Below are 24,534 nucleotides of genomic sequence, written 5' to 3'. Positions count from 1 at the left end.
AAAAAAAACCATCAGCAGGCTGTCCGCAGGGGTACGTATAGCTGCTAATTACATTCTAACAGCAGGGTGAGGACCAGAATGGAAACTCAGACTCCATTTCTATGTCTATTTCTATCCTTTCCTCATATCATATCATTTACATGGTCGGCTGGTTCATCCTCTGCAATATCTAGCAGGTTTAAAACATCCCATCCCGCTGGACAAAGCTTATTTGTTTGGTGCTTTAAGGCAAATATCAAGCCAAAGCACAAGCCATACATGAGTAATTCATCACTTCAGTCAATGCTTCTAAACAACTCTCTCACATAGCCGGAAACCAGAAACCCAAGGCTGCAGCCTGTGATGTCAAACACAGGAAAATTGCCTCGAATGAAACCTGACTTCATGCAGCATGCAATATTTATCCAAGCCCTTACGTCTAATCCAGCTTTATGTTACAGAGTTAGCAGTTATGAGCCAGAAAATGTGCTCGTATCTATAATCAGCCCGGATACTGTCACTGCGTGGGGTAGCAGTCTGCTTTCCACAGAGAGAGGAAGGGGTCTTAGATTTGTTTCTCAAAGATGAGTCTTTCACCGTCTTGCCTTTCTGGTTTGTGCCTTTGATGGAAACTTGTTTACGCCCCGAAACTGTAGACCGAACTGTCCAAAATCATAAGAGTATCATGTAGGAGTTCTGCTTCGGGGATAGATTTTCCTTTTAATGTGTCACATTAGGAGCATCATCTCCTCTGTCAGACCCGCTGCTGCCGAGTGCAAAAAAGAAAAACATTCCAAACTCCACCAGAAATAAATAAGACTTGCTGCTAATATGCGCCCCTCAAAAATACTTAACATGGTTTATGATCAATAAAACATCAGGCAGCCATCAGAACATCTTTGATCTGAGGCATTTCATCTGTGTTCTGAATACGCCGCATGCTTGAATATTCGTCTACGAGTTGAATTGTGAGAGTCTGTATTTGTGCTCTCATGGACTTGCAGGGTCATGCTGGGTTGTGTGTATGCAGCTGAATGCGTATGTGTGTGTGTTGGGCTGTACGGGAAGAGTGAACCTGCCGCGGTCAGTGGGAGTATTGACAGAAGGCTGTGTGCAACCCATGTAAAATTCATGTACTGTGCTGCTTTTACAAAGGAGCCCGGGAATGGTTTCTGGGGGAAGATTATGCTGGTGCAATGGGAGGACAGAGCGGAGGAAAACAAGACAAAAAGTAGACGAAAGAGACAAAGAGAGACAGATGGAGAGAGAAAATACAGAGGATAAAAGGTGAATCTGCCTTGAAGGAATGAAAGAGAAAAGGGAAAATAATTCCCCTGGACAGTCAAAGGGGTGAGTGGAGCCAAAGAGAGGACCGCAAGCCTATTTGCAGCAGCACCATCACCCAGAGAGAGATAGTAAGACCATATGCTGCCAGACTTGAGCCGCATTACAAGCTGAAATGTTCAACTTTCCCAAACGATTGAATTTACCAAACGGAGCCAAGTTACAAAGCACCAAACAAACCCGAGTATTCCTCTTCCTCTTTTTAGCTGTTGTGAGAGCCGAAGTGTACACTTTTAAAATGCACCATGTCCATATCATAAGAGCTCTGTGATCATGTAACAGGGTGGAAAAAGTCTGAGAGGGAGGCCGGGCTGTTTTTGGGTTTTGTTGGGAAAGCAACAAAAAGATATTTATAATTAATTTTGGGTGCAGTATCTGCTTTTTAAAAGTCTCTTATTGGTGTCCAGTAAGCACATCATACTCTTAAATGTTGCCCATTTAACCTCTAAAAACTCATCTCTGTGCATCAAACTTACATATTTATAAGTTTTCTCCATGAAAATGATTCATTTTGGCCTTAAAATGGTTTACATGTGACTCTACACCACTGATTCCTCCAGAAAGCATAGATCTGCATCGCTCTCCATTCACGGTGGCTCAAGCTTATGAGCTAAAACCGCTCTACACTACAAAATAGCAAGTTGTAATGTTGTCATAATACAGCCACATGTGTTCAAACTGCAAACTGATTCTGAAGAAGAATAGTGAAACAGAATGCTTTATTCTGCATGATGACACAACTGGTTCCTTTGGTATGTTACATATGAAAACAAAAGAAAAGTCTGAATGTATGTTTTTGAGATTGTCATCAGTTCATTGGAATGTCAAGGTGGAGATTCGGCACCATTGCTTTAACTGTTTATCTTGCTCATGCAATGTCTTCCTGCATATATAAAACACCTTATGGACCTATTAGAAGGTAACAAACTTGATTTTCACCAGAGGAAGTCTTAAAAAAAGTCTACTCAGGTTACCCTAAGTTCAGTAGGACCTCAGTTTTACGATGTCCTCAACCTACAACATTTTGTGGTTTTGTGGTTACCCATCTCAGATAAATTTATTAAGAAAGTCTTGTTCCATCATTCCAATATGTGGTCTTTGTGATGTTAAAGCAAATTTTGCACGGGAACTAGTTGGGAGTGGATGAATACGTCTTCACATGCCGCTATACATTCGCTGGTTACACGCCAAAGTGGATTGTGCTACATTTGCTTTCCTTCGTTTGTGTTGATTTTTTTGAAAATTTTTCCCCGTCATTATGACTAACAAGCATAAATCAGACTCTTCTGAGAGTTTTTATGTCCTAGATTATGATTTTACCACTGTGTTAGTGTAGGTGAGTGTCATAGTTACTTGTGTACATATGTGAGTTCCGACTTAAAGCGAAGGAACGGAATTCTGACATAAGTTGAGACCTCTCTGTACTGAGAAAAGTTTGCAGGCAGATTCATTAAGATTTGACTCTCATTGTCATTGACAAAACTGCTGACTGCTGTCTCATTTGATCACACTGTATGTCAGAAGGTTTTAGAAAAGCATCCCAAAAGGATCACCAAGGTTGAAACCAGGGTTTGAAAATCAATGAGGTTCGTGGGATCTTTGGTCTTCAGCCAAACATCTGAATATGGAAATCTAAGGTATGAAATATGAGAAAAATGTCTCTAACCATTGCTGGCTATAGATAATGAAGGGGAAATGCACAAGAGTTACATCCCAGTCTAACATCATTATTCATTAAACTCTCAATCTGGCTTTAAAATGTGTCATAGGCCTAACGTTACTGATACGGAACATAAGCTGTTAAAGTTTTTGTAAAATGTTGGCTAACCAACGAATAATAATAAAGAAGTAGCTGAGACTTTATCATTGACAGAGTATGCACATTTAATATGTTTCATACAGTTGCCTTTACTCCAGACACTGAACTAAATTACTGTTCTGAACATTTCATTAAGGTAACAGCACTTATTGTTGCATCAATAATAGAACAAATAGCGAGTATGTTGCAGTATCTCAATATTTTTGATAATGAAAGCAGCTATTAGGGCAAATGACATGTCAGGGGATCATTACATAATTCAGCTGAGAATTTCTGCTTCCTGTACACACAATCACCAAAACTTGGTTTGAATTTGTTTCATTGTCTGCCATTTTAGTCTAATGCAAGCAACATAAAGGAACAGATTGCCTATTTTTGCAATTACTGACTATCTGATCAACAAGCATGTTGAAGTGAGCACTGAAAATTATATAATGTGTAAATTTTTCCATAAATGAAAATCCTCAGAAGTGAAACTGAATGTGTTCAGTGACACACTGAGATATTAATAACCGACCTGTGCTGCAGATGATGTACCTGACATGATTCAAACCAGGAGACGACTTAACCAGTGATCAGTAGGCTTGTAAAGTAAGTCAGTGATGACATGAGACAGACCAAGTTAGGCAAAATTACATCAAAAATTATAAAATTTTATAACATGAAGATATCGATCCTATCAACAGAGCCAGTCGATGCTCTACAAATATGAGTAATGGAGAGGAAAAACATCTCAGTGAGAGTGAGGGGAGAGTGGATATATGGCTGGCCTCCACTCCTGTAATTAAGCCCCCCGCTGACTGATTGTGTTCTCAGAGTTTGCTGCTCAGCGTGAGGCTGTGGCTACCTTCCCTCAGTCCTCTCTTAGCTAATCGTGTTAAACATGCTCGACTTCATAACATTGCACTCTCGTTGCGTAAGTAGCACTCAGTATGGGGTTAAAATGCATAACGTGTGATGCGGTGCGCATTTTTCTTTCATTTTGTGTCACACAGAGCCAACAAAGAAGCACTGTGTGAAGCGTGTCTGTACAGGTAAATCTGTCTCCTTACTAATTCCTGTTCCCTGTGTTTGCTCTCACTTGCTGCCTTAAGCTCATCCAACATCTGTGAGCTTGTTATAGTGAACATTTATACAGGTGGCTCAATATGGGGTGCAGCTCCGTCTTCCTCTATCAGATGCCACGTTTCCTCTCCTAGCGCTGTCTCTGCAGACACACATCAACATGTGGTCTCCCAGTTGTAAGCTCCCCCTCCTCTCATCGTCGTCTTCTCCATCTTCTCTCCATGGAAACAGCCCCCACCTTCTTCGTTTTCCCCAGTGTGACTTCCAAATTGCGTTGTGGGATATCTCTTGTTAGCCGATGGGGGGAGTTGTTCTGCTGTGTAAGCCTGTTTTCTTCCCCCCTCCAGCTGATTTAATTCGCCTGCTTTATCCAGAGGCAGTAGATTGAGGCCAAGGCACAGTGTGAGGTCTGCTGATGCTTCTGATTTCCCTAGATGTGCTGAGGCACAATGATACTTTAAACCGGTACCGTTTCATGGATTTCCATCCCCAATCAGAAAAGCGAAGTATGGCCCCACGTCTGGCACAAAAATCATTCCAGTACTTTGCTCGGTTTAAATTCATTGGAAATCATTTGACCATTGGGGCTATAGGAATAGACTAGTTTTTAGGGAGTCTGCCAGACGCTGCAGTCTTTACACCTCTGTGGCTTCACACCTTCACCACTTGATAAAACATCTACACAAGTTTATATACCTGCTTACAAAATTATTTTACACTCACTGACAATTTATTTGCCGTAATCTTAAATCTACTCCCTGATGACACTGATTAGCATCTAGACAACTTCTCATCTTGTCATCTACGGATCACCCCCAACCTCCTGGTGCTCCAAGAACTGACGTGCTGAACTCCTAGTCCTATTGATGAAGCTGTCTTTTTATATTCCACATACTGTACGTTCTATTAAAAATACGTAATTAGCAAAATGCCAATCCTCTGGTATGGTTATTCCACAACTTTGCATAAGTTTACACTTTTTAAAAGCTCTCAAGCCTGCAAGTTTAAGTGCATTACTGTTCACTGCTCTGCCTTACTAAACTATACTTTATGCATAGTCGCTTTATTATACTATTAAGGCAAGGCACTACATTTAAGATAATCTTTTTCTCATTCACTGGTCAATTTTTAAATTATTTGTCTATTTATTTTTCAGACAAATGGAGAGAAAACATCCAAAATACACATTTGGCTGTTTATTTCATTCTGTGTCTGTCTCTTTTAGTTGTAATACATGTCTTTAGAGGTCATTTTCTCAAAATTAATTATTTTTAAAATTCTCTGACCCACAAATATCCACTTTAATAGCACTTGCTTACATCATATTTTCCTGCTTTATTACATATTTTGAAGCTTTTAATAAAAGGTTTTATTTATGCATATCACTCACAGCCAAATTTATTGAACATTTTATTCCTAAAAACATGATGAAGACTGATATTTTCTGGTTGTTGACAGTATTTTCAGATTGAGGGAGTGATAAAATTACATTTTCAAAATGCCTTCTGTAAAAGCCAGCGAGTCTAATATGCCAAAAAAAAAAATGAAACAAGAATTTTAAGCCGGCTTTATCCAGCGTTCAGATTTCTGTTATTTTAATTGCAAATAATGCAGTTTTTATATATGTATTTCATTTAAGATGTGGACCCAGACATGAACCCAGAAAGCATACCAGAGCTAAGATAACTCTTTGATAGGTTGATTGGAACGTAAATTCCCAAGAATGTGCAGAGGAGTGGGCTTGGAGGCTGAGGTGGATTGTGCTAGTGGTGATATGAATGAAGCAAATGCTGTGAATTGAGGTTGGGTTTCTGGCAGATCTGGCCAAGAGTATAAATTATGCTGGAGCCTGAATGATGTGGTGGAAAGTGAAGGGTTGTATGAATGTCAGGTTTACACATGATCAGGGTAGAATGTGTGGCAGAAACACTACAAAAAAGGGGTAAAAAAGTGAAGGTAAAACCAGTGCTATGGCACTCAATCACAGTGTTGCTGCAAATGTGCTATCAAAAGTACCGTCGTTGGACAATATAATCAAAAAAAGTATTAAAGACATTGTGATGATTACCAGAAGTTGAGTAATGCCACTTATGTCAGTGGGTTCATTAGATATGTTGTGCAGCATCTGACCTGAGACATGTGTTACTTAATATATTTAGTAGAATGGAATGTGCGTCCTCTACTCTTGACTGTCTAGAATGGTTCGATGCTGTGTTTCAATAGGGGTTCCTATCTTGAGGAGGTTGATCGATAAGGCTCTTAGGGGCCTCTTTGTCTCGGAGGTTGGTTGAAGGGGCCGTCTGTTTTCTACTTTGGTCTTTTAATAGGAACCATTTGTTGTGACCTCCTACTTGACCTACTTGACCAAAGCTATATAAGCGAGCACATACTGTTCAGAGAGGTTCATATTGACTCTGAATTCTCCATTGCACAGAGCATGGTGCTTGATCAGATGCCGTGTTCTTTGCAATAAAGTTACTATCATCATTAAGCAACTCAGTGTCAACAGACATTTTCTTCAACATCTGCACATCCTCGATGTCTAAGAGAAACTACAGTTGTCATAGAAACATTTCTACAAAGACATGAAAAGCCAGATAGGAGAAGAAATAGTCAGGGCAAAAAAAGTTTAAAGAGAGTTTTAAAACAAAGCTTTGACCTGGGAAATTTATGGTTCAGTGTGCATGATGGGGAGAGAGAAACCCAAACGTTATGAAAAACCACTGAATTTTGCATCAGGAGGCAGTAGTTGCCAAAACCATGCCACTGGAGTTGGCTGAGGTGCTCGATCAGGCTGTGCAGATGGTGACTTACATTAAATCAAAACCCCTAAAGCTTCTTCTCTCAACTGTACACCGAGTTGGGAGCTGATCACCAAATCCTCCACACATTCACTGTGACGAGGGAAAGTCTTGTCCCGTCTTCATGAGCTTTGAGAAAAGATATTTGAATTTTCAAGTAAAAACGCTGTCCCACATATTTCCAACCTCCAAGATGAGAGGTGGTGCATCCAGCTGGTTTACCTTGCAGACATATTTAGGGCATCCCAGTGAGTTAAACGGCAGGCTTCAGGGCAGGAATACAACCATGCCCTCATCTCTGGGGTTTATGGGCAAGCTTACTCTGGGGCACGAGGCTCCACGAACATGTTCCCACCGGCATCAGACACGCCACAGGCAGCCAAGGAGCAGGAACACCTTCAGATATTAAAAGAAAACTTTGAGTGCTTTTTCCCCACACATGGCCAACACTGAAAACTATGACTGGATTCGAGGCTCATGCAATCAGGAGTGCAACACAAAAGACCACTTTGCGAGCGAGAGAGGAATGCACGGAGATCTGTATGGACCACATAATGAAACTTACAGCGAGCTCCCACTCAACTAGTTTTGATTGGCTTCTGGATCAGAGTACCCAACCATCTACTGCCATACTATTGAGAGTTGTTTTCTTTTGTCCACTACCTACCTGTGTGAGCTTCCATTCTCTACCTTGGTCTACGCTCAGAGCATCAGGAGGTCGCAGCTCTAAGTTGTTCAGTACTCGAGAGTGGTCCTTTACTCACTCTGATTCTAAAAATGTGTAGGAGAAAATGTTTTAATTTTAAGTTAAGCCTAGGTTGCTTTAACAATTTCTGAATTTTTTTCAGTAACATTGTTTTTCTCTCGGCTGCACAGTGGTCTAGTGGTTAGCACTTTCGCCTTGCAGCAAGAAGATCCCCGGTTCAAATCCTGGGGTGGGCCTGGGATCTTTCTGCATGGAGTTTGCATGTTCTCCCTGTGCATGTGTGGGTTTTCTCGGGGTACTCCGGCTTCCTCCCACAGTCCAAAAAACACGCTGAGGTTAATTGGTTACTCTAAATTGCCCATAGGTATGAATGTGAGTGTGATTGTTTGTCTGTATATGTAGCCCTGTGACAGACTGGCGACCTGTCCAGGGTGTCCCCTGCCTTCGCCCGAGTCAGCTGGGATAGGCTCCAGCACCCTGCGACCCTAGTGAGGATAAGGTGGTGTATAGAGAATGGATGGATGGATGGATGTTTTTCTCACCTTTTACATGTCAATCTGCATTCATCAGTTTTTTTCCGCTCCATACATACTCTGTTGTTTTGTTAATATGTGTCTACTGTTAACACTACCGTTCAAAAGTTTAGGGTCACATTTTTGAAATAAAAGCTGTTTTTTTTTCAATAAAGATAACATTATTCAGAAATCCAGTCTAGACATTGTTAATGTTGTAAATGACTATTCCAGCTGGAAATGACTGATTTTTAATGGAATATCTACATAGAGGTACAGAGGAACATTTCCAGCAACCATCAATCCTGTGTGCTAATGCTACATTGTGTTAGCTAATGGTGATGAAAGGCTAACTGATGATTAGAAACCCTTGTGCAATTACGTTAACACATGAAGAAAGTGTGAGTTTTCATGGAAAACAAGAAATTGCCAGGGCGACCCCAAAGTTTTGAATGGTAGTGTATATGCTATTTATTTTCACTCTAAGTGCATTTCTTTGTCTTCTTAGCTTAGCATTACATCTTGCTTGACCAGGGTTGCTTCGCTCTCAGTCCAGATACACCTCACCCTAATCTCTTTGTCACACACATAGAAGGCTACTCCTACTCTGAAATTGCTGCTTTGCAAGGATATTTTGGTGCCACATTTGAACACACTGGGTGAGCTTTAGCATAATTTTTCAGCAGTAATCTTATCAAGTTCAAAAAAATTGTCAGCATCAGATGTAGGCACAATGAGTGTGCAGCCAAATCTTCTCAGCTGGTGCTGCCACTGCTGCTCCTTTTCAAGCAATGGGAAGTTTGCCTTTAACATGTGCTTAACTTTGAGAGGAGGAGTGTTTTAACCCAAACCGTGATCATATTCTAAATCTAACCTTGCAATTCTGGTGCCTAAGCGTAACCAAACAGTAAGAAAACAAGTGTAGCTAAGTGGAAAAACAGTCAGAAAAACATTCAGTCTCCTCGGTGAAGGTCCTGGAACAAATGTCTTCTTCTCTGACTTCTCTTATGTGTTTCATCTAAAGCACAAAATCTCATATGTGTATCTGTACTGAATATTGACGCAAGTGACACCAAAGCCAAAGAACAGTATGAGTGTTTCCCTCCAGATGCCAGCAACTGTGAGAAAACTCCAGCAATGAAAACAGGTTGCACTCATAGACACTTTAATTTCTCTCGCTGTTTTTAGTTTCATTACCTCATTTGTAAATCATGTGACCTCTCTGGTTTAATTGAGCATGTTGTTAATTTGTGTAATTTTGCAAAGTGCCAAATGAATTCTGGAAGGATTTTGTTCATGAATATTTCATGAATAATTCAGTTTGTCATTTTTGGGGAGAAATAATAAATAGAAAGGTGATTTGTTAAATCTGGCAAGTAAACAAGTGTCACTGGAATTATGAACTGTAATGTAATAACTGAAGTTCAAAATGCAGTCCCTTACATACTTGTTCTGGAAAATGTAATCGTATTACTGTCAGGCGTTAACAAACGATAAGTTACTGCTCAGCCCTGTAATGGACTGGTGACATCTCTGTACATCTGCACATTCTCATCACATTCTACTGCATGCTGACATGAAATTTAAGTGAATTTATACTGTCAGTTTTTCGTGAACACTGATCCGCTCATCAGACAGAGATCCTAAAACACAGTGGTAGATGATAACAAAAGAAGAGCAGGTGATACAGCTGTGCCACATCATCACATTTAGCTGGCGTTTCTTTAAAGTGATGCTACGAGGTCAGAACGTCTCATCTTGTTAAATACCTGTTGCCTGAAATTGCCAGAAAGGAATTGGGGATGCGCAATTAGTGAAATGAGATAAGGGGTTTGACTCACATTTCCCTGTTGTCACATCAGCACTGCAGATGAAGTTACAGAAAATCTTCACCTTGAAGGGACCTTAAAACGGAGTTTGCAAGTTGACAAAGGCACCAAACTCATAGAAAAAGCTCAGTTTTAAAAATGCCTGTGTACATGTGGACAAGGTTTGCATCTTTCTTTCCACTCAGACACATCCCCTGTAATGTCACTCCCAGTTGGCTCTACTCCCAATATTAGCTAGTGCAGCTCTACACCAGCGGTCAGTGAAGGCAGCAGGACAGAGGCCTTCAATGCCACTTTGGTTCGGGAGTCTCTGACACTTCCTTCTACGTTGAGTAAATTAAAAACACACTCGTAGTAGCAAGTTACAAGTAAATATGAACCATTATGCGTTCAGTATAGATAACAGTATTGACTAAGCTTCAACGCTCTGTTTGAAATGAATAGAAAACTGAATACACAGTATTTTGAATATGTCAAAGGGTTTCCTCAAGCTAAGATGAGATAAAATAACAACTGTTATTACCTCATATTTGCATTTTAAGATCATTTTTTACTATGATGGAATCATGAAAAAAAAAAATCCATTTAATAAGTTCATTCTCCAGTCTGTAATTTGCTATATATCAAGTATTTATATCACAACTTTCAGCTCTGCGCTCTGTAGGCTGTGTGATTTGGACCTATACAGCAAACAGGTGGCAAACAAAGCAAATGCCATCCTCTCTGAGTCTGCCCTTCCTCACTTTCTCTATTTAATGTGCTCCCATCTGCTCGCCGGTCTTGCAACAGCTGAGAAAAACAGGTCAAATGAGTTCTTTACCTCTGTTGCTTTGGACCTATGAAATGTTGGCACATGGAGAGGGAAGGCTGCGATCGGTTGTCAGTCAGGACAACATGTCAACAACTGCTGTTTGTGATACTTGTAATGGTGGCGATTTGCATTTCGCCTCCTCTGAGATATGAAGCGTTAACACCTCAGATTGGCAGCTAACTATCTGTTGCTTCCTGTGTGAGTGAAGATGCTCTCAGTACTCGCAGTAAAACTAATTGCTCATCAGGGCAAATGAAGATAAAAACTGAACTTGAAGGTAAATGACAGCAAGGTGGTGTTTCTATTGCATCAGTTTTTCCCTGCAAAGGAAACCTCGCGCCTCTCCATCGCTCAAAAAACACACAGTACCTCTCCCTTAAAGGCCCTGAAAACCCATTTTCATCAACTCACACATGTGCACCGTATCTTTGGTCATTTCACCCGTGGGATTTAGGTGTTTTCTCACTGCCTGTTTGGACACAGTAGTGGAAAGTTGATAGCAACTGGTCTGATTATATATGACTGGTACCATGAAACTGGGTTTGAACGACGCGCCTTCTGATCACACGTGTCATTTGATGCCACGTAGTCTTAATGTAGTCTTTCACATGTATCATATCTAGTTAAAATGACACAAAGAATGTGCCTGAAGCTACACAGCTGCACAGTTTTGATTAGACTTTAAATTAATAAGAATTTATTTTTCCCACAAAAGACTATATTTGGGTTTTGAAGTCAGAAGGTGTACCTCCATCCAGCTTGTGGTTTAGGAATTAGTAATAATAATCCACAGATATAATATGTAATAGCTATGATGCCTTGCTTGCTTTATGTAAATTTTACCTAAGCAGGATTTTGAATGCATCGCTACCTGCTGCTTTTCACCTTGTGCAGAACCCCAGCAGAGCTCCCTAAAAAAAAAAAAAAAATCTGAATTAAGAATCGCTTTTGTAAAGTTTCCTCATGCCTTAGAGATCATTAGGTCCCTAAATACTTAACTGCACTTAAGTACGTTTTGGGTGTGAGGCAACAGCCTGCAACAGTGAATTTAAATAACGGCTTTCTTTGGCTCCATCATGGAGCATCATCCAAATCGCTGTGAGAAGGTAAACAGGAGACAGGCCAGACAGAGTGATGCGCTTCTTAATGTCTAACAGGTGCCATGTTCTCATTATCACACCCATAACAGCTGGGAGATGCTGGAAAGCAGCCTCATCATCAGGATTACTCTGTAGATTTTTTTGCGAAAGTGTGTGTCTGCGTGTGCAGTTATTATATGGTATGAGAGCGACTGTGTGTGCATGTGCAGTAAGAGGCCACTGTGTAAAAAGCGTGTGCAGGCTACTGTGTGCATGGATGGGCTTATCATTTATATATCTGCCGCTCGGTGTATGTGTGTGTTTGGGTATTTGTGTGCATCTGGCATGAAAGCAATCTCAGCGCTCCATTATTTTTTTTTATTGAATTTCACCCCTTAAGCACACACAAACACACACAGTCATGCATGCACAATAACACACGATAATGATAATGCATGATATTGTGGAACCGGGATATGAAAGACAATATATTTTCCCCCCCACCCTCCCCCAACTTTTACCACCGTCCGCGCTCCCCTCCTTCATTTTTACCTCCGTGTCCCAGCGTGACTGCCTGTCCCAGACGTGCGGGAATGTGTGAAGTGTGTGTCGAATGCAGATGGAGTGAGGAAGCGGTGTGTTGCCCTGTCACTCTGTGTGGCCTTGTCACACTCTGGCTGTGTGGAGTGGCTGCGACATGTCCTCTGGCCCTGCCCATCAATTATAGATGGAACCAGGTGCCAGAGAGCAGATACTCCAAACACACAAAGTATCACACACACACACACACACACACACACACACACACACACACACACACACACACACACACACACACACACACACACACACACACACACACACACACACAGGTAAGGGCTGGGTCGGGTGACCGGCACGAAACAAACAAGCATGCTCGAATAAACAAAGCCACAAATGAAAAGTGTCAGCTCATCTGGGGAGCGATTTAGGAAGCTTGGGATGATAACACATCAAACCAGGAAGTGACTGTTCATTAATCTTTGTCCACTTTAGTTAATGCTTTGTCACACAGCACAAAGACAGCTTACTACTATAATGCTTACAAGCTGTGTTATTAATGCAATGCTGAGTTCATACAAGTGCAGACTTATCAACTTTTAGTTGTTAAATGTTGATTTTCTGACTGAAATCACATCTGTCGCCTGCAGATTTGATCAGCTGCTGCTAGATAGCTAATTAAACCAGCGCTAGTTTTGTGAGTGGGCTGGAAATGAAGCCTGCAGCTGACTTTTTGAAGGCTCTATCTGAATTGTTTTAAATGAGAACTCTATTAAAAGGGTCCCAAATATGCACTTGATGGCCACATGTGTGATATTGTGCTAAAAGAGGCTCTCATGCTGCACGGGATGGGTGGAAACGATTCACCTCATGAGTCACGTCAGGAGGGCAGCTGTTTGAACTCTCGTGTTTCCGATTTTTTTATCATCCGAACAGATTCCTAAAAGAATGAAAATGAAAATACAGAAACAAGCAACAGCTGGATTTCTTTATTTTCTTATTGTATGACCCTTTAAACTATGTATTTACAATATTTTAGAATCTGTAACAATCCCACATTAATCTGTCACATTCCAACATTACAAGACTAAGTTTTTTAGAATGAGCACTAACGGATGACATAACCTCCTGAGCCGTTGAGTACTAGACGGAGTCTGTCGATTTCCAGTGAAGGAGAAGGTGCCATCTTGCCAGTAATGACGTGAAAGCGATAACATCCAGTTGGTTAGAGCTGTATCTCTTGTAATCTTCTGGACAACCAAACATGGCAATCTGTGGGGAAGCATTTACAGTGACTGAAAGGGCTTTGGAAATAATGTCGAAGTACTTCTGCCAAAATAAAAAGATCACTGGACATGAACAGAACATATTTAGTCAGGTTGCAGAGAGAAGTCTGATATTCATCACAGCTATCAGTACCAGTGGGATAGATTTGCAACAGACATGCCTTGGAAAAATGAATACTATATAACACCTTGAGTTCAATAACCGTGAGCAGGTTTGAGCTTGTATGTATTTTGTTAAGGGCGACATCCCACCAATTATCGTGTGAAGTAAGACTCGACTCACCCTCCCAGGCAGTCTTAACTAGTAGGTGAGCTGTCACAATGCAACAGTTTGTTATAAATATTTGAGATGAATGACTTTTGTAAGGGGTCAGACGAGAGATAATCATGCCATAAGTGATATGAAGGTAAAGAGGGAAACATTTGAAAAGGAGGAAGATGAAACTCACTTGATCAATCTACAAAACTATGACAAGTATCATGATTGTAAAAATCTTTAAGGCTTATATTGTGTCAAACAGTAAACAAACTTATTTTTGATGTGTTAAATGAATGTAATCCAGGAAAACGAACTGTTCCTATTTGAGGTCGAGGCTAGGCAAGAGTTTTAAAAACCCTGGCAATTTGTCAGCATTTGTTTCCATCAGAAAATCATTGTTTTTTCCTTAAGTAGTTTTTGCTCACTGTCTGCTCTCCTCCCCAGTTCGACCTGTCTGAAAAGGAGAATGAAAAGATGTATGATGTATGCAGGGACGCTTGGCAATCGTCAAAGCATCAATCAAATGTTTTAACGCCACGTGTTCTATTCATAGAGAGTCATTAATCACAGAGGAGAGTGTCTCGCTGCAGCCTCAAAGAGCCTGTAGCAACGATGGAGGCGGCAAACTTTTCCTCTCTCAAACTAAAAGCTGAGCTCCTTATCTGTGGAGAATGTATCTGAAAAAAAAAATGTAGGCGTTAACCTTTCAACAAAACAGTTTGTGTTTCTTGGAATAAGTTCATAAACATTATATGTGCACTAAGATGCTCACAGCTCGACACATAAGTTGTGTTTTTGTGGCGATGCGATCATTTAGACACACACGCACACACTGAACACACTGCAGCTGTGCATGTTTTTCCAGCTGACGGTATATCGATCAGCCTCTCGTTACATTATGATAGCATTCCTCACAGTGTTATTCACACCATTAGACAGACAGAAAATAGCACCATTGTGAATTCGGCATCATTTTGGTGCCTCGGGCTCTTTAATGCCTGTCCAGATGGATTTCTTGAAATTAACATTTTCCAAGTTGCTCAGCAGTTTCCTCAATATTAATTCATGACAGTTACTGAGAACAAGGCTAGGCGCTGACAGGAAATTCAAACGAGCAATCACATTTTCAGTGCAGACTCAACACCTAAGATAGCAGATATAATATTTATGTAATGAGCTAATAATGTATTGCAGAGTGTGACACATGTTGGATGCCCAGAGTTTCACCTTTCAGGCTATATACAGGTATGCAATTATGATTTTCTCCTAACAAGACGTGACAGTTGAATTATTCAGAGATAAGACACTATGATAGAGTGTTCATTTTAAAGAGGGGAATACAACGTTATCTCCTCTCATTAAAATCAGCTATCAATCAAATTTAATGCAATTATAAGCAAGAGTTAGTGGCTTAAAATTAGGCTGTGTAACTTTCACTGACATCTGCGAGCTATGAAGGGGTTTGTTTCTTGTTTTGCTTTTCTGATTAAACCATTGCAATGTTAATATCAGATATATTAACAGTATAAATGGGGAAGATTCACAGAAAGTAGTAATGTATTAGAGACATCCCATTTAACATTAGCCAACATTAAGCTACTGGTCATGTCGTACTAAATCCGGCTGTTTTTCAAACTTGCTAAATTTAGCTTCTTTACACTGGCTGCCAGTCAGCCATAGAATAGATTTTAAAGTTCGGCTACTGGTCTATAAGTCACAGACAGAAGTTTTTTGAAAAAAAAAACAAAAAACAAACAAACTAAAGGTTTATTAAGCACAGTTAAAGACTAACAAGCACATTTTTTGGTTTTAGAGGATATTATCAAAAATAGTAGTAAAAAATCCAATTGCTATTGATCTCTTTCTGCCATTTTAGTGCCACTTCCAGCTGTAAACATAAATTTCCAAATTTCCAACAACCACCTAAATGCTGTGCGAACAAACTGGGCACCAGTTATTTAAACGAAAAGAATGTAAATAGAAATGAGTGACCAAGCAGATGTTCAATGCTATAAAGAAAACAAGGTTTGAAATCATGGCTTGCTCATGTAAATTAGTCTCAAGTAATCTCACTTTCAGGGCCGGCTCTCCCTATACGCGAATTAAGCGGCTGCTTAGGGCCCTGCCGCCACTAGGGGGCCCCCGAATTGACTGTGTCTGATGGTCTGACCATAGGGTCTGACCCACAGACTGCCATCTAACATTACTTGCTTCAGACTAACCTGGCAACCACGGTGGTTGCCAGAGGGGCCCTCTGTCCCCCCGCACTTTTTTCAGCCGTTACAACGGCTAAACCCGTTATTAGCATCCAGTAACGTGTTTTCCCGAGCCGTCTTTGAATGCACCATGAGCGCATGCTAACGCAGGTGTTCCAGAGGAGACGTGGTGCTGTGCTGAGCTGTGCTGAACGTGCGTCTGGAGTAATGTTTAGCAAACCAGCCAGAGCCAGCAAGAAGCAAAAAACTTTACACAGTTTTTTCCAAACAAACTGTGTAAGTTGTGTGACCTTGTTGGATGCAAACAATGTTAGACTTGTTAGCTAAATGATGACAAGGTACAACGTGGCAATATATCAATATGTTAAGCTAATTAACAATAATTTAAATGTTGTTGCCTCTGTTACATTACTGCTAATTAGTTTATTCTTGGAATAAACCCAGTCCTCTTTCATTTCTGGGCAGAAGATGTGCTCACAATTGCTCTCCATGTATTTAAGTCTTTTGGTCCCAAAAGAGGAGAGTCAGGGAGGAGAAAAAAAGAATAGGCTATCTATGGTATAAATTTACAATTAATTTTTACTGCTTCTCTTTCAAATTCTATCTCAGAATTTTGATTTTCAGATTTTTTTAATGATTATTTCCATAACAAAGAGCAGAGTCAGGCAGGAGATGGACCAGAGGCGGCGGCTAGCAGTAATGTTGACCATGCAGGGTCTGCAGAGGTGAAAAAAAACATATAAGTGGCTGAGAAAAAAATATGTATCTATGGGTTAAAGTGATTTTGAGGTTAAATTCTACTGCAATTTTTACTCTTCCTAATGCTATTTCAGAATTTTTCTTACCACATTTTTTTATGTTTATTGCCATAACAGAAAGAGCAGAGTCAGGGAGGAGATGGATCAGAGGCCAGCAGCAGGGACAAGGATGTAGGGTCTTTACAGGTAAGGAGAGATTATAACTTCCTGAAAATAAGATAACTATTGCAGGGAGAAACCAGGCAGTACTGATCATTTCATGTTCAGTGTTTGGCACCTTTGGCTACTCGTCCAGTAGATGTTCAAGGGACATTGTTGTCAACTCAACTAGAGTTTGGCCACTAAAACTTTGGATTTTATAGTTTAAAGTTTTATACTTTATAGTTTAAATAACTAGCCTAGTTGGTCCCCTGGTATTGTACTGTGGCTGTTAGGGATTATGTGGTTCTTTAGCCACTAAGGACGGTGCAATTAAATGTAAAAGAATGATAAATCGCTCTGAAAAATTTGTCCCCCTCACTTCTGAGATGGTGGTTATGCCCATGCCTGTCTTTATTCCAATAAAACATAAATCATCATGGTAACATATCAATTTAAACTGGCTTATTAGAAAACTATATGGGAAAAATACAGGAAAGAAAAAATAAACCAGCAGTCAGTTGGTGACTCCATGCTTTGTGCGTAAGTTAGGCTACTGTGACACCACGGCACCATTTCAAACTTGATCGATTACACTGGTCTGGAGAAGCCACAGATGGAAAAGCAGTAGCACTAGAGATGGCATCATGGCTCCAAAAAGGAAGTTCAGGAGTGGGCTGAATATTTGCTGTTAATCGTGTGCATGTGTGTTTTAACCCAATTACAAGCTGTGCACGTGATTTGGTAGTTGCCCTGTGTATGTTTTGGGGCCACAAAAAAAATCTTGCTTAGGGCCACCAAAGTCCTAGGGCCGGCCCTGCTCACTTTCTTCTCAAACATTCATGTTTTCAAATCCAGGTTATAAACTTTTCATTTTTCATATGTTATCGATGAGCTCTTTTAAATCACTGACATTTTAACCTTTTATCTGCACTGTTTGTTCTGTTAATAATTTTAATGCAAATTATTCTTTTTTTGCTCCATTCTTATTGTCTAGAATTTTTTGTTTCTTTCCATGTAAAGTACATTGAGCTACTCATGTCTATGAAATGCGCTATACAAAATGCCTTGCAAGAAATTACAATCTGTGAGCAAACAAACTGTAGGGTATATGGTCATATTTGAGTGGGTATTTGTGTTGTAGTTTTTGGCAAACTCTAGGAGAGTTGTGTAACATTTACTTTTGAACTGAATTTGAACCTGGAATTAGGCACCTGTACCCAGCGGTACTTTTTTCACTACTTCATCTGCTCTGTATTGGCAAAAATGTGTTTTAAGTTGTAAAAATGACATCAAAATTTTTCAGTTGTTGAGAGTCCAGTCAGTACCTGCAGGAATCATGAAGAGCTTATCGAGAGATGCAATTAAGTTACTGTTATCAACTAGAAACTGTGCAGATAGGTCGAAATTTCAATAGAGCAGTAATCCAAATGTTGTGTGCCATATTTGCTGGCTCAGAAACGGAAATAAAGGCCAGGTTAAGCAATGATGTGACTCTATCTGCCTCCCATCATCACTGCAGACTTGGTTTGCCTGAGTAGAGTAAAGACACTTAGTCTGAAACCAGAGGTCTTCCCGTAAACAGTCAGGGCCATCAGTTCTAGAAAGGTAACAGCTCCTTACATGCCTGATGATAACTTCATGGAAGAGTTGGGTCTCTGATAGCATTGTGATAAGAACATCCGCTGACTTCTCACAATAAATTCGAAGGCATCAATTTTGGACAAATTCCTGCTGGGGTGTTCATGATACTATCCATTCATGAACTCCAGATTGATTTTTCTCTGCAGGGATAAGCCAACAACAATCTTGCATGCATGTGTTGATTGATTGCACACAGAGAGAAGAAGATGCTCACAGACTGGTCTGTTGTCTCGCTCTCTGTCCTCTTTGTACCGTATAATTTGCTTTCTCAGGTATCAAAATCAAGCATGAATCGGTACCCTGTTGTTCAGTTGGAATCCTTTAGAGTGCAGTTTGGTATCTGATACTGACTCCTTGTTGATCTCAATGAGTATAAAGCTACAGTATCATCGTTTCTGGTTGGCTTACAGGTTTCCAGGACATTTGAAACACTGCTCAGGTCTAAGGTTCTTGTGATAAATCAGAGCAGTGCCTAGATGATTCACAGTCTGGGATATGTGGGACTTTCTGCTGCACAAAGATCTATTTTCGGTAATCTTCACTCTTTGAATGTACAACTCTGGTTTAATACTTTTGGACGAACCGCAGCACAAAGAACTAAATAACCTGTGGAAAGTGGTCATGAAGTCATCTTTTGATTTTAAAGGTCACCAGCTAGTCGAAATAACTGCAATTTTCAATCGACTATAGCAATTACATGACCGTTAATTGAGCCTGTAGGATGTATTACTGAAAGAAATAGTTTTAGCAAGAAGACAATGAGACTAAATACACAAATTAGCCAAATTAACACTTACTGGTGAAGCATCAATTATCTGATAGCAATGGTACATGTTATGGTCTGGGATATATTAAAGGGTAAGGGAAGAATCTGTCAGTAATCACTGAATATGGAATAAAAATGTAGCTAATCTGCAAGGTTATGGCCAAATTGAAAGTCAAAGAGTCTACAAATCCTTATCTCACACCAGATGCATTTTGAACTATGGTGAAGTGTTAGAAATACATTCGTCTAATAAGCTATACACTGATAAACCAAACACTTATGGCCACCCATCACACCTACCCTTTAGCTATTTTTACTTTATACTTTAGTAGGACTGGAGCCTCAACTGACTTTTTGAGCAAGAGGCTGGTTTATTCTGAGCAAGTCCATTACAAGACTGACACAAAGAGCCTGACAACCATGTACACTCACATCTATGACCAATTTAGAACCACCAGTTGACCTATCATGCATGTCTCTATGGATTGTGGCAGGAAGGCAGAGCACCAAGAGTTTGTAGGAAGAACAAGTCAACTCCATACAGAAAGGCCCCAACTAATCATCAGGTTTACACCCAGTGTCATGGTCTGCAGTTTGCATTCACTACTTTGATTAAAGCTTGCCTTTTGTTTTTTTTAAAAACCTACCTCTGGTGTGTGTGTTTGTGTCCTTCTCCAAACACTACTCTGTGAAGCAGAGAACCTTCTTGCTGTGAGGGGATAATATTCATTCATCCATCCATTCATCCCTTATACACCGCTTAATCCTCATTAGGGTTGTGGGAGGGTTGGAGTCTATCCCAGCTGACTTGGGGTGAAAGCAGGGGACCACTCTGGACAGATCACCAATCTATCACAAGGTCACATATACAGACAAACAATCACACTTATGTTCACACCTACGGACAATTTAGAGTCACCATTTACAGCCCGATCTCACGAGGATTCGTGAAACTGTTACGTAAATTTTTGTTTCGGTTTCGTGCGCACCAACACGATTTCGTCATGTTTTTCGTGCCGCTCACCACGAAATGCGCACCAATGTATTTTAAACGGCGGACTTTTCGTGCCACCCAGAACGTATTTCAAACGAATGTGTGTATTATATTTTTAATGTAAAACCATGGCGAATCCAACGCTATATTTTGCATGACATCGTCCCTAACCATAACCCTAACCATAACCTAACCATAACCTAACCATAACCCGGTGGTACACTTACCAATTTGCATAGGAATTTAAAGAATGTCCGGCGGCCGGCGGCCGCAAACGCGATCACACAAGCAGTATACGCCGATGGACAGCTTAGATCGTCATGAATCCGCTGGTATAAACCACTTTCAGCTGTGATTACCACAGCGGGTTTCGTTGTGAGCAACACGAAAAACATTTCGTGGTGAGCGGCACGAAAAACATGACGAAATCGTGTTGGTGCGCACGAAAAAGAAACAAAAAATTTACATAACAGTTTCACGAATCCCTGTGAGACCGTGTTGCCATTTAACCTCAGCATGTTTTTTGGACTGTGACAGGAAGCTGGAATACTCAGAGAAAACCCACACAAGCACATAGAGAACATGCAAAATCCATGCAGAAAGATCACAGGAAGAAGGGGACGCGAACCAGGGATCTTGTAGCTGCAAGACAAAAGTACTAACCACCAAGTCACTGTGCAGCCCCGATAGCACGAACCACTACTCCATTTTAGCCAGCCCTGTCTAATATGTTGTACCTAGGTCCTTCGCTTCCCATCAAAACAGCTCTGACCTGCCTGGGCCTGAACTCCACTAGACCTCTGAAGGTACCCTGTGGTATCTGGCATCAGGATCTTAGCAGCTGATCCTTTAAGTCCTGTAAGCTGAGGGGTGGAGCTGCATCACACTTGTGCTAGATGATCCCCTAAACTACCAGCAGCCGGTTCATTGTTTGCCCCTCCTTGGATCGCTGTCTGTAGGCCTTGACATGTGCTGCTGTTACTCACCGTCATTCTGTGAGCTGCCATAATGTTTCAGCGACCCTGCAGTGGTCGACTTGAGAGATGGGGAATACACTCACCGCTAGGTGTTTACACTGATTAGCTAGATAATCATAGGCATCATCATTATCATTACAGTATCATTAAAATAATTGAATTAATCCTAAATACTCACAGCAGTACTCCGTTTAGGTGGTGAGGAGCCTGATGGTAAACTGCATTAAATTCTGGATGCTCCTTTTCATTGAGGACGATCTTTACATCGCTGCATAGAAAAAGAGGAACTCTTACTCGAGACACATTCATAGAAGAAAAAAAACAGGGTGTCTGGCTTTGACAGAGGAAAAGAGCTGATCCCCTGAGAAAACTTCTCCATAGAAAATAATGACAAGAAGCATGTTTAAAAAGGCCTCATCTGAGCAGTAATAGCTATGTTTCCATTCCACACAACCGACAAGCTTATATTGAGGAAACCTAAATGCAAATGAGGAGACTCGAATCAAATAAATAGGCTGCCTTGACATAACACCATGTCAGAAAAAAAAAAAGCACAATGATGACAAATCATCATCTCTCTTCCAGGAATGGACTAATTTTGGAGAAGATGTGGTGTGCTAAAGTAGCACACAGATAATGTTGTTTGAAGACAAAAATAATGATATTCAATGACTCACAATGCTAATCTACTAACTGAAAATGAAACCCTGTGACTTCAGTGTGGGAGTGACAGCGGTATGACATATCTAAGGTTGTCATGCGCTGATATTTCAAGACATCCAACTGTCATCAAACTGTGTCATTCTGTCATGCTCACTCACTACATCCTGATTTATATAACAGAACTGGGATGAGACTAGTATTGTCATCATGATAAGAAGTAAGGTTTCAATTAATTGAGTCTGTGCAGCAGTGCTGTTTATTCTCTCTGTGCCACTGCTCTCATTTGTTCTTCCAGGCTTTGCACTGTCTATATTATTGTTGCAGTAAGCGAAGGCTGGATGATAATTGTTGTGGACACGATGAAACGGACGGCGGAGCACTGAGTGGCTCTAAGCTCCTATAGACTTAAGTGGCTGTGGTGGATCAGTAAAGTGCTTGTGGAAGCACAGGGGAACCTAACCCATCTCCTGTTTCTTTCTCCTCGCTCCACAAATGCAGCACAGTCACTGAACGTCCTCCTCTCCTTCATTACATATTCACCCCACCGCCCCTCCTTTCTTTCTCTAATTTCCTCTTTCCATAAATCTCCCTTTGCCACATTCTTCCCCCCCACTGCTCTTCTCCTTCCTCGCCTCCATTTTGTAACTGAGGCATGCTCGGTGCTCATCATTTCTGTCGAGCCCTGATTCACTTTCCTGTATCCCCGCTCTCCATCTATCTTGCCAGCTTTTCGGCAATGCGAATGCAGCCTCTCCTCCACCTTCTCCGCTTTTATCTCCTCATCCTCCCATCAGTCTCCATCAGGGCCGACTGCTGCCACTTCAGACCTGTCTGTCCATGCATCTCTTTCTTATTCTCCCCCTCTCTTTCCAGCACACAGTTCCCTCTGTCTTTCCCAATCCATCTTTCTCCTGGCAAACAGGCAGGCGCCACTACACTGACACCAGCAGGGGTTGGAGCTGTGGTGTTGGAGTTAGCACCATTAAAACATTTTGCTCGCCACCTATCAATAAAAGAGGCGGGAGACAGTACTGTTGAATGTCAGGGAGATTAAAATAACCGCATATCTGATTTATTGTAAGCGGGAGGCAAGAACTGCCCCTTGCTGATATATTGTTTGCTTTTTTCCCCCATGTGTCACTGTGAGAGAAAAAAGTTTGTTAACAAAACAAGTCTTTTTTTGGGAATGTGAAATCAGTGTTTGATATCATCTTTTATGACTTCAATTCGTATTTTGTTCAAAGCTTGATTTAGTCATTAATACAATATATCTACGTGGGAAAAACCAAGTACTGTATCATGATGTTTCTTTTTGATATACCAGCAAGTACAGAAAATTAGTTGAAGGTTTATGGCTCCTGATAGAATACTACTCCCATTTTCATTCTCCTGTCGCTCTGTTTTTGGTCTCTACCAGCTCGTGCAAGAAATATCTGGCTCTAAATGCTCCAATAACTTCTGGTAGCTAATTGTGCCAGAATGTCAGTTGCTGCTTAATGTGAGTTCTGCATGACTGAGCGTAGGACATATGTGGTCTGTCATCTGTCAGGGGACATGTGCTATGAGTGGATCAAGTTCACTGCTGATCTCAGCTAAAGAAAACTGGAGGAAGACTGGATTTAAATAAAAATAACAACCTATGCCTGCCTTCATAATGTAGTAGAGCTGGGTATGGGAAATTACAGTGCTGTTAGAGCAGTTCACATAAATCACAATAACAAACATATAGCACAAAATTAAACAAAGTGCCAGGAACATGAAATCAGTATTTAGCAGTCTGCTCTCTCGACAGCCTCGTTTCTTGTTCAATTTGTTGTTGATCTCTGAGTCCATAAGTAGAATGGCTGTAATAGCCAATTCAGGCTATTTGGTGGCTATTCATGATTCACACATGCACCATTCACGGCATTTTACTGCAACCGTTTATGCTTATAGCCCTGCTTACACACGACGAGAGCCATCACAGTCAGCTGAAACAGTGACATTTGAAACAGAAACTCGCTTTGTGCTGTTGAGCGAAGCTGCTGTTTCGTTCTAGTTTCATCACCGCGAGCAACTCCTTTTAACACTTACATTGTCATTTGATACACAGTAATTATGAAAATATGCTTATTGCTTTCTGATATTTTAACAACCACAACAGTGTTATTGGCCATTGCTTGTTCCAGTCGTCAATTTTAGGCCTCTCTTTGGCACTCTGTTGTGTGTTTAAATAGCCTACATTATGCTTTTTGGGATTTTTCTCTTTTCTCTGGTGTTTTATAGCCTTTGGGTTCATGTAAAAGATCTGCAGATTTGCAAGGCCCAAAATTCAAAGGGAGTTTTTCTCCTCTGAAAACATTGCTGCT

At 40.7% G+C, this 24,534-nt stretch overlaps 1 long non-coding RNA gene across 1 annotated transcript; it reads right to left on the bottom strand.

Moving 5' to 3' along the window:
* Positions 1–13,452: 13,452 nt before the first annotated feature.
* On the bottom strand, positions 13,453–21,981 carry LOC127536160 (uncharacterized). Its single transcript, XR_007945150.1, has 2 exons — positions 21,702–21,981; positions 13,453–13,757 (listed from the first exon to the last, which is right to left on the bottom strand). It is a non-coding gene; the product is annotated as an uncharacterized LOC127536160 (long non-coding RNA).
* Between the last annotated feature and the right edge of the window lie 2,553 nt (positions 21,982–24,534).

The sequence above is a fragment of the Acanthochromis polyacanthus genome, chromosome 11 (genome assembly GCF_021347895.1).
Source record: "Acanthochromis polyacanthus isolate Apoly-LR-REF ecotype Palm Island chromosome 11, KAUST_Apoly_ChrSc, whole genome shotgun sequence".
In the NCBI taxonomy this organism is placed as follows: domain Eukaryota; kingdom Metazoa; phylum Chordata; class Actinopteri; family Pomacentridae; genus Acanthochromis; species Acanthochromis polyacanthus.
This window is presented reverse-complemented; position numbering and strand designations above follow the sequence as displayed.